General features: G+C 28.1%; 2 long non-coding RNA genes across 14 annotated transcripts; one reads left to right on the top strand and one right to left on the bottom strand.

Annotated features, from left to right (window-relative positions):
* The first annotated feature begins 359 nt into the window (after positions 1 to 359).
* Positions 360 to 11,252, top strand: LOC118442093 (uncharacterized). 13 transcript variants are annotated; one of them, XR_014983086.1, is made up of 17 exons: positions 360 to 433; positions 606 to 693; positions 867 to 1,199; positions 1,567 to 1,775; positions 2,122 to 2,644; positions 2,804 to 3,267; positions 3,568 to 3,740; positions 3,830 to 4,003; positions 4,083 to 4,257; positions 5,166 to 5,464; positions 5,850 to 9,812; positions 9,885 to 10,043; positions 10,171 to 10,266; positions 10,359 to 10,550; positions 10,743 to 10,837; positions 10,905 to 11,063; positions 11,131 to 11,252. It is a non-coding gene; the product is annotated as an uncharacterized LOC118442093 (long non-coding RNA). The 13 variants fall into 13 exon arrangements; XR_014983085.1 differs by having other exon boundaries at positions 376 to 428; XR_014983083.1 differs by having other exon boundaries at positions 396 to 693; positions 5,850 to 6,088; positions 7,255 to 9,812.
* On the bottom strand, positions 3,108 to 5,379 carry LOC146872485 (uncharacterized). The gene is made up of 2 exons (XR_014983088.1): positions 5,261 to 5,379; positions 3,108 to 3,225 (listed from the first exon to the last, which is right to left on the bottom strand). It is a non-coding gene; the product is annotated as an uncharacterized LOC146872485 (long non-coding RNA).
* Positions 11,253 to 11,538: the final 286 nt, after the last annotated feature.

Raw genomic sequence — 11,538 nt, 5'->3', positions numbered from 1 at the left:
TGCAGTCCGGTCTCCATTTAAAGGAAATCGAAAACTGAATTGGATTGTTGATTAAATTTCTCAACTTTGCATTTTCTCAATCTCTCTTTTTCTCTCTATGCAAAAAATAAAGTAATTAAATCGATTCATTATTTTTTTATTACTGTTAATTTATTCGTAAAACGCGATGAAAACTATATTTTATAATTATTATATATTATGAAACTATGTTACATAAGTATATATTTTTATGAACTCTAGAGAAAAAAGAAACAAAAAATAGGAATTGAAAATTTGTTAAAAAAAAAAAAGAAAAAAAAAAGAAAAAAACTTGTTTAATTTAATCGCGGTTTGATGCAACCACGCCTATACTCTCCAATGCCATCTAACAATTTCTTCTACAAATACAAACTCGATGAAGAAACAATGGCGCTGTTCTTACTAAAAGTGTAAGGTTAAGATACCTTAATTTTATATTCAATGTTTATTTTAAAAGTAAATTTATAAATAAGTTTAATCCTATAACTTTTTAAAGTGATGTACTTTCGTTGTGTGTAACAAATATGTCAAATTAATACTAATATTCAAGAAAATCATTTGCATAACCATACTATCTATATTTGTAGATGAATCATAAAATGATATTTTATTCGTAATGTATTTGTTGCGAATTATTCGATATCAACAACAGGCTATTTTTTCGCTAACTGCAAGGTAATTATTCCTTTATAAACTTTTAAAAATTTTACTTTAAAAATTGTACTTGTTGTTACTGCATGTTCTTTTCTTTTTTACTTTTTTCTTTTTACTAGTCATCTTTGTTTATTATTATTAATATTGATCAACATTAAAGATAATAAATATAAAAATCTTGTCGTTTTTTTAAGAGAATCGTTTCTAAGTAATCTATTCAAAGGAGACTAGTTCAATTCTTGCACAATTCAAGATAGACTTCAACTCTATATTTAAAATATCTATTAAAGAGGAACACAAGAAATAAAAGATTCTATCAGACATTTATAAAGTTGGTTGGGAAATATTGGAAACAGATGCAATTTATATATTCAAGATAAAAGTGAAATAAGTGACATGCGAGGCAATTAAACAACATAATAAGAAGAGAGAATAGTGATGGTACCATTCCATCATTTTCATTTCAATGGAAATACTTTTTGGAGTATCTGTATCCACATATTTGGCAGTTATTGATTTCTTTCTCAGTAAGTATGAAAATATTGATAAAAAGTATATACCATTGTAGGCAGATTCAATCTTTAAGCAGCTTGAAACATCAAAGGTACCACAAAGTATCTCAATTTTATGCAATACGATTTTCTTCCTTTAACTGTTCATACAAATGATGTAGGAAAAAATGCTCTGATCAAATTGGATTATAGTAATAAACATAGATATAAAATTTATTTATCGAGCAACAGATATTAAATTAAATTTATCATATAACATGAATTTAACTTAGTTGTTTGAGGACTATGTGTTACATGGCTCGAATATGATTGTTTCTATTTGTAAATTCATCACTGCATATTATACCACTATATTCAATATACATATTTCTTATTTGTATAGCACCCTAATTGTCGCTCCGTTAGATATTTGGATACCACAATTTATTGGGAATATTATGAATTCAGTATATTCAGGAATATATTCAGGAATATCATAAAAATCAGTATTGTCAAAGATATTCCAAAATAAAGGAAATGATTCTACAAGGAATACTTTGGAAATCCTTCTGAGTTCAACATTTATGTTGGCACATGTATATGTTGGCATATGTATGTACATTTTATATATTTTTAATAAAGATAGAGGATAGTTACTTCTTTATTCTTTTGAATTATAACAAAATTTAAATGTTGCAGGCATTTATTTACTTTTGTTTATATTCACGCATTTTTTCTCATATAGGAGAAAGAGTTGCAATAAAATTATGTCAAAATGTATTCAAATTTATTATTGTTCAAGATATTGCATTCTTTTTTCGTTCTTTAACATTCGTATAATGATATAATAAATATTACACTATACTTTGAAATCTATTCAAATGCCTATATGTTTGCGGTGATCATTGTGACGGTCAAAGTGTTTTATTTTTATCACCTTCTTTTCTTTTTTTTACAGGTAAGAACGTTGCAGCAGAAAACAGAGAAACAACGGTATTTTCTAAAGAAGTTGAACATGCATCTGAGTTATATGTGAATGTAGACGATTTGATATTGGTTTGTATCAAGCAAGAATAAATTTGTTTTTAAATAGTATTCTGCTTTATACATTGTACTTTGCTGGTCATTTAATGTCAATTGGGCAATTAACGTGCGGCGATCTTATGGCATTTTTGATAGCAATTCAAATAGTTCAAAGATCTCTCTCTCTCTCTCTCTCTCTTTTTCTCTCTTTCTCTCTCTCTCTCTCTCTTTCTCTCTCTTTCTCTCCCTCTCTTTCTCTCCCTCTCTTTCTCTCCCTCTCTCTTTCAGGGAATATAGAATTTAAAAATGTAAAATTTAGCTATTCAACTCGGCCAGATCACATTATTTTGAAAAATTTTAATTTGAAAATTCCCACTGATAAAACAGTTGCTATTGCAGGTTCTAATGGGAATGGTTAATCAACCATTGCCGAATTGTTATAACAATATATTTTATAGGTAAGATATAAATTTGTATAATAATATCAGATTATCCGTAAAAATTTCTTACGTTTTATAACGAAATAATATTATAGATGAACAACATTTTATGTCTTATATTATATTATTGAATTATGTATGATCCATTTTGTTCTATTACCTTTCTCCATCTCTTAGGAAGCCGCATAATGCCATCTATTCAGAAATTCTGGGATTCGCTAATATATAAATATCATTCTAGGTATATTTTTATGTCATTTATTGTATTAAATTTTTTGTCGCGAAGAGAATTTTTTTAATCAAAGGAATAAATAGTAATATCTTCAAAAATGAATCTTTGGATTCATATCACATGTCAAAATACGATTAAGGAAATTGCTCTCTGTCAATTGATGCCGGAATTCCTACTTCAGAGGGATTGACGTAGCCGATCTTTGTAAGATTATCATGCACCATCGTTCGCGCAATGTTTAAGGTATCCGGCAATTCACAAATCGCGGATTTTTAACCATGGCCTTGATTAGTTCCGTATACGTAGTGGATAGGCAGTGGCTGCGTTCTTCATCTTCCAGTTCCAAAACTCCTTAACCAACTGTGAACTGTCAAAATCACACCCATGCATGGTGTAAATCTTATTTGTGGTATGTATAATTTACTGATATTTTTTTTAAAGCAATACAGCATTACATGTCGCAAATGGTTCCTTTGATTTTATTATATTTAAAGGCATATGAAATGGCATATATAAAACTTCAATGGAAATGAAACGTATTCACAACATTTGACAGATATGTTTTCATGTTTCTATAAACATTGCCAGATAAAATAGCGTGCAGATAATTAAAGACAAACATTTTGGATAAACCTAATAAAATATAATATGAAATATCAAATTTGTATTATACGTATATTCTATAATAATTTCTTGAATTTTTACACAGATTTTATGATATCAACGAGAAAATAATGATGTCGATAATCAATATTTCTATTGATAAATGAAATATTAGATCTCTTAGAGGTACTATATTAGTGTATATAAATCAAGAATACATGCTTTTTTGCAACTAATATAATAAGGAGAATAATAAATATGAGAAGCAAGATACGATTGGTGAGAAGGCGAATAATAATGTGTGAATAAAAATTTTAATATTTTATCAAATTATTTCATTATATATTATGCATCATTTAATATACCAGATAATAAAAGCGACAGAAAAAGCTAATGCTAATGAACTTATTACAAAATTTTCAAATGGTTATGAAACCCATATTGACGAGACAAGTGGTCAATTATTTATTATGGTGAACAAAAACTGCCATTACTAGAGCATTAGTAAAGTAATCGTCAATTTTAATATTAAAAGAAGCAAGGTATAAAGAGATTAAATATCAATAATTTGTCACATATATTATCCTGTATTCTATATGAATTTTATCTTTTTTAATATAGCGCAATGGATTATGAAAGTAGAAGCGCTATGAATTATAAAAATAGAAGCGCAATGGATTCAGAAAGCAGTAGAAAATATAACCAGAGATAGAATAGTATTAGTTATTGATCACAGACAAAGTATTATTCAATCGAGTGATATTTTTGTTGGATTTCAACAAGGTGTTACGTAGAGGTAAGTTTAAAAATTTTATATGGATTGTTTGCAAGTAACACGGACTAATATTCACTACTTGAAAAACAAAGAAGTCTAAAAATTATTTAAGTGGGGGCTTACGTATATTGTTAATACAAATATTAAAATTAAAAATATATAAATATATAAAATATATATAAAATAATAATATATATAAATATATAAAAATATATATAAATATATATAAAAAATACATAAAATAATTCTTTTTTTATAGTTTATGCAAAGAAAATATACGAAATAGATTTTGGAAACTAAAACCATTAAATACGATCAAAGATAAATAACAAGACTGAAACGTGAAATTCAAAATCAATAATGCGTTTTAATATTTTTTTAGAAAACTGTAGAAAAGTATAAAACGTAATAAAAAAAATAAAAAAAATAATAAAGAAGTAAAAAATAATAACAATAAAATAATATAATTACGAACAAATTCAGATCGGTAAATAGCAAATAATAACGGAAAACAAGGGAACATGTTGCTAATGTTAAAATAGGGGATCTCCCCGATCGGTCATGCAGCTACTTACTTTAAAGTTGGGAGATCTCCCCATTCGGTTGGCTAAATGTTAAATATAATTTAAACGTTAATTTAATAATTGAATGATGCAAATTTTCTTTAAATTAATTTAAAAATCTAAATTTTCAATGTCAAAATAAATTGAAATTTTTTTTTTCGATAACTACGATTAAAGTGACGAGTAAAATAAAAACCTACATGTTTATTCCGTTATTTTAGTCACTTTCGTATTACAATAGTTTTTTATTATTTAGAATTTTCTTTTAGTCATGATAGTTATTTATAGTACTCGTACCATATTATTATGACATATATCATGATAATAACAAATATGGACACCAATGCGATCCATGAGTTTTTGCAGCATAGACCTTCCCCTCTGCTGCTCCCGGATCTATAAAGTCGGTACCACAAGCGAATATAATGGATGCTGATAATGAAAAAACATGGTTTAAATACCTGTCAGTTGCCGAAGAAGATGTTTGGCCAAGCATGGAATGTTCACCGTTCGTCGTTGATGTTTGGTCGGATGAATCGAAACTACCCGTCATTGTATTCATTTCGATTACGTATGGCATGCTTTTCGTTCACTTAGTACGATTAGATAAAAGAATAAATTTTCAAAGATTGATATCTTCTATAATCGAATTCTTTCAGATCTCGGTATGTATATAATATACAATTTTTTGATATTTTTAATAATATTTTATGATATTTTGATTATATAGTAGAAGAATATAATTTTCATATATATTTATTTCAATCATCTGTTTTGATTCTGTAAAATAAATTAAAATTTATAGATTAATTAAGATCTATGATAGATATTCTTTTATTTTCAATTTGTAATTACCGGGGATGATTCTGATAATATCTCTTTAATTGATGATTTCTTTTTTTGACGTAAATTGTGATCGAATGTATGATATTGTATGATATTTGAAAAACAATCAAGTAACATGATGTGGATAATGAAAATTCACGTTTCTTTCTGTAATATGTAATTGAAATTTAATGATGAATGTTATTTTGAATTTTTATGAATAAGCACTGACTGTTTGGCTGGATGAGTTAGTTGGACACTGATACTGAGATGGATGAACTTAGTTTGACGCGAATTGCTCGATGTAAAGTACTTACGAACGTCTGATTCGTACGGCGTACTGCGAGCAAATGACGAAAAGGGCAGGTCGTCAACGCATCTCGCAAACGCAGTCGTCCTTCCCACGGGAATGGTACCGTTGCGTCGATTGGGGTAGGGATATCACTAGGTGGATCAGAGTAGGGGTACGTGATGGTGGGTGAAGCTTTCAGAGCTTGCCTTCTATCTATAGTTAGAAATGTTCGTGATAAAAAAAAAAGTTTCTTTCCTGTGGTCGAACCAATCCGTCGTTCCTTCATTGTTCTCCAATGGCTGGAATACTTTCATTTCGAGAAAATTCACCTCATCGTATGTATAAATTACGAATTAAATCGTCCGTTTTTTACCGTTTTCTCTCACCCCTCTTTTCTTTTTTTTCTTTTTTTCTTTTTCTTTTTTTTTCTTTTCTTAAGATGAAAGGATCACGTACGTAAAACTGTATTATAATTTAATGCATTTCTATATAATTAACAATTATATAGAAATAATAATTAATAATTATTCTAATAATAATTACAATATATAATTTTCATACTATATAATTTGTTTTTGTAAAATCGTTTTTAAAAATCTTTTCATGGGGATTTATATTCACTTTAATGTCGCACGATATCAGAGAATATTGATTAAGAACTCTTTTTCATAACATTATCTTCTTTTGTTGTCATAAGTAAATATTACATAAATCAACAAGCATTTCTTCTTCTTTCTAAAGTAAAAGAGAATGAAAAATATGAATGCGGAGAAATTTTTTTTTCATATTTATTTTCCTTCGGAATATTATCTTTTTTTCGTTTTATTATGATATCAGCGTATCCGTATTCCATAGATTAATAAACGCTCCTGCTGTTTTATTGAATGCTCCCCCTAGCAAAGAGGATTTTTTAAAAAGAAATTAATATTTCTGTTTGTTTTCTCTCATAATAAAAGTATCATAATAGAAGTTAATATTTACATTTTTCGATCAAAGATTCACAAGACATCGGCCAAAAATGTTACTTACCCAAAAGATATTTGTATCTCCGATTTCTTTTTTGTCATAATAAAAATTATGTTATACGAGTAATCAAATACGAGAATTATCTGCTTTTCATTTTTTTTTTTTCAAGTTCATCGTTTCTACTAAAAATTCCTTTATAAGAGAGAATAGTTACGAATAATCCCCTTCATGGAAAACATAGTTTTTATCTATCACATTTACCGCAATCCGATATAATGTCAAGCTTTTAATTTTCCAAATTTTCGAGCATTATCATCTAATACGGTTTGTTTTAATATGTGGAATTAAACGATATTTTTTATATCATTGCAGCGGCGTTGACGTCAAAGCTTTGGCGTAATCTCGAATATCAAAGAAGGAAAATAGAATAATACGTATTTACGCATCTATATATCTATTTTTTGTGTTATGAGTACATATTAAAATGCGTAATGATCAAGTTCACCGGAATTATACCAATTATACCGGAATTATAAACGGCTTCAAGAATTTTTGAAGTGCTTCTTGAGAATATTATAAATCGACGTTCAGAATTTAAAGACAATGCATTTCCTTTTCAAGCATCGTACTTATTTTGAAATAATACGAAGAAGAAGAAGAGAAAATTTATAATGGCCAATGACAACGTACTTTGACGATATAGGCTAATACGGCGTAATTTCAAGAAAAATTCAAATGGTGGAGCGAGAAAATAGAATACATTCTTCAAAGGATAGAAAGATGGACAGCTTCAGTTAAAGGATACGATAGATTTACGTCAGAAAAGATTATCGAAGGGTCATCAGTTGACGATGCACGACGATCAGCGTGTATCAAGTTGTACTATTACTTCGAACAAACTTATCATTGAGAATTCTTCTTAGGGTCTTCTATGCTTTCAAAGGAAGTCGATTAAGTTATTAGATGTCGTATCACAAAGAGGAAATGAAGAACAATTATAATGTTGACAGTGTTCTTGGATATCGATCTAATGATAATTTGGATAGCCTTTTGTTAAAAAAATTGTAAATATGATCATAGTATTTATTTTAAAACCATCGGTGGAATTATAAATGATAAAAAAAATCGTAAAAAAATTAACGATGATTCTAAAAAGAGAAAATTTGTTAATCAATGCTGAAGTAAAAGAATTGAACAATGAAGATTCCAGAGATAAATTTAATTCTAGTCAAAAGGATGTTGGTGTCTGGCCTATCATCGATTTAGCAAATGTCGATTTTTTTTATCGAAAATATCTAACACGGCGTATCGACGAAGATTAAATGGATGATCAATAATAATAATAAAAAAAAACAAAAAAAAAAAAATAATAATAATAATAATAATAATAATAATGATAATAATAATAATAATAATAATATTATGAAAATGGTACGGAGAATAGGAATGATTATGAGAGAAGTAGGTTTAATCATGAATTAAAAAATGAGTTGAGAAAGAATCAGAATGAAACTATGAATTTAAAGATGCTTAAATCTGTGGGGACAATTAATTGATTTATTGTTTGGTAAGATAATAATGTTTGTCCGGGAATACTTTTAAATGATACGAAAAATCTTCTGTCCATGTATTCGTTACCGTGTTAACGTTTATTTAATATGAAATTCTATATTTCCAAATGTTTTTTCCAATACTCATCACATATGTCATACGATATCTGTTTCATGGACTCTCTTTTTAAAAGATATACCAAAGAGATATACCAAAAGGAACGAAATAGACGTTAGCATAGATCAAATTTCTACTCATCAATTGTTAAAGGGAATTAGATTTCTACATACATAATATATTTCGAATTCTACATACTGCCACCCGTTTTTTCACATCTCTTCATTTGATTTGTTTTATCGTTCTTTCCTATCGTATCGTTGAATATGCAGGGAAACCGCGCTTGCGTTCTTCCGCGTCTGCGTCCTGCGTAGGGGCGCGCGGAATTGTATGCATGTGTACAAATGTTTCTCTTTCAGAAGATTCTTAAGAAATTTAATTACGAAGATAAACCTTTCCACTTGTTTCTCCTCTCACCAAATCATAATATACAATTTGACAATAAAATCATATTATCTGCATCATTTAATTACCTCTAATTACTTCATATGTCATTAATTTTGTTCTTTTTATTATTACATTTCTATAAAAATTTACGATGGATATGGGTATGGAGAATGATGATCGATACGAGATATATATAAAGGAGAAAAAAAAAAAGAAAAAAGAATTATTGTTAACAGATTAATATTTCTAATGATTTAATGCGTAATTTATATTTAGATTTGAAAAATATAATAGTTAAACGGTCCATGTTTTGATAAAAAAATCAAGGATGAAAGCTGATGGCATGAGAGCGAAGAAAGAGATGGAAAAAAAACTCGGGATTCAAATTGATCGTAACTTCCATTTTTTGAAAGAGGACAAAATATGTTACAAGGATACACGCTGTTCCTTTCCTGATCCATCATTATACGTTATAACAAGACATAATAGAAACAAAGTAATCTGTTTAACGGGAAAGAAGAAAGGAAGGAATGTTTTTTAAAAAAATTTGGTAAAAAATCCGAAGAAGAAGAAGAAAACGATCACGATGAAAGATGAACATAACTTTCTTAGCGATCGTAGCACTGTTGGAATTCGATGTTGGTGCTTCTATTTAATCCTTTGCAACCGAGTGTGTCGGCAAATAGCCGTCCAAGCCTCGTTCCCGTCATGGACGCTTGTCGGCAAATAGCCATCCAAGGCTTTTTCTCCTCGCGGACGCGTGTCGGCAAATAGCCACCTAAGTCTGTACAGTTACTAACACGTATTTAAAAGTGGCTAACGTACGTCTTTCTTTCTGAGTGATAAGATACGCATTGAGTATGGTAAACTAAACGGTATTACATTTATTTTGAAAGGAAATTAGAGATTTTGTTTTAGTTTTTATAATCAATATCTCTTGCTCCCAGGGATAGTCTCTCGTCGATCGATGCCGGCTGCAAAAAATATTTAAACTTACCACATATCCGAAGGATTGCACGAAGGAAGGATTTGCACAAGAATACCATGAAAGCTTATGATCAGGATCTAATGAGAAAAGATCAAACGTCGATACCATGCAATCTACCGTAAGTAATTTTTAATTTTTCTTTTTTTTTTTATTTTTTATTTAGCGATGAGTAATAATAATAATGAAAAAAAATCAAATTATTTATATATTTCTACTTTTTCTTTTTTTTTTTTCCCATATTATAGATTTACATTGCTGCTGGGGCAAAGAGTGACTATACAGCTTGATTGTCCGTGAATTTGCCCAATATTCCTACTGATCCTAATAGCATATATACCGAGGTATTATTACGGAAATTTTATAAAATATATGTTTAATAAAATAATATAAAAATATCTTGGAATGGTAATATATTATTTTCTTTTTTAATTAGTAGGTTTTTTTAGAAGCTTGTATTAAGTACCATTAATATTATTACTGTTACGTTATTTTCATTAATTGGTGCATTTTATGAAAAGGTACGAACAGTACAAACAGATTCGTTAGATCAAGAATTGCTTAAAGTAGAAAGTTCTTTCGTAAAATATTGATCCACCGATGGTCGATTTTGTACTGACATCTACTGGTAATTTTATTCCTGTTTACTTGTGTCAATATTATTGAAGTATATAAGAGTAGAGAATAGCATAATTAAATAATAATAATAATAATAATAATAATAATAATAATAATAATAATAATAATAATAATAATAATAATAATAATAACAATAATAATAATAATAATAACAACAACAACAATGTTTCTTGCCGACAAGTTATTAGCAGATTTAGAAGAAAATGATGATTCCAATTGAATGGCAAAAGAACCAAATTTTATTCCATAAAACATTTTCAAATTCTATTGAAGAAGGTTAGTTTTTAGTTCAAATTGTACACCTTAGATATCTATAACTTTTATTTATTTCTTTTTATTATAGAATTAGTAAAGCTTTATGATTTCAAGGAGCTGAAAAAGATTATGTTGGAAATAGAAAAATAAAGTGGAGTACCTAGAATATTGACTGGTATCATAGGCTCTGTCGAATCTGATCCAGAATATCAATTGATCATTGAAGCAATTGATATACCAGTTGAAGGTAGTTGAATAAGATATTTTCAAAATATTTATTATAATCATTTATTATATTATATCATTCATCTTAGGATCTGGAAATAGTTCATCCGCAAGCTGCAGAAGAAAAAGTAAATGAACTCAATGTTAAATACTTATCAAATAATTTATTCAAAATAAATCTTAATGGAAATTTCTGTTATATATATATATATATATATATATATATATATATATATATAAACTTTATTAGATTTAGAAATATTATTATTTAACATTTAAACAAAAACTTGATATTCTTTTATCTCTGACATTGTTCATGTAAGCGCAAATACTATCAAATAATTTATTTATGTCTTTTTAGGCAATCTAATAATAAATGAAGCAATAAAAGTTTCAGACTGATTCACTTTAGTGTGCGTGCTTGCGTGCGTGTGTGCGTGCGTGCGTATGTGTGTGAGAGAGTACACATTTTTTTTCAGGAAAAAGCATGCATACAA

The sequence above is a fragment of the Vespa mandarinia genome, chromosome 16 (assembly GCF_050613455.1).
Source record: "Vespa mandarinia isolate Hongniang chromosome 16, ASM5061345v1, whole genome shotgun sequence".
Taxonomy (NCBI): Eukaryota; Metazoa; Arthropoda; class Insecta; order Hymenoptera; family Vespidae; genus Vespa; species Vespa mandarinia.
The sequence above is the reverse complement of the archived record's forward strand: the minus strand, read 5'-3'. Positions and strand labels throughout refer to the sequence as shown.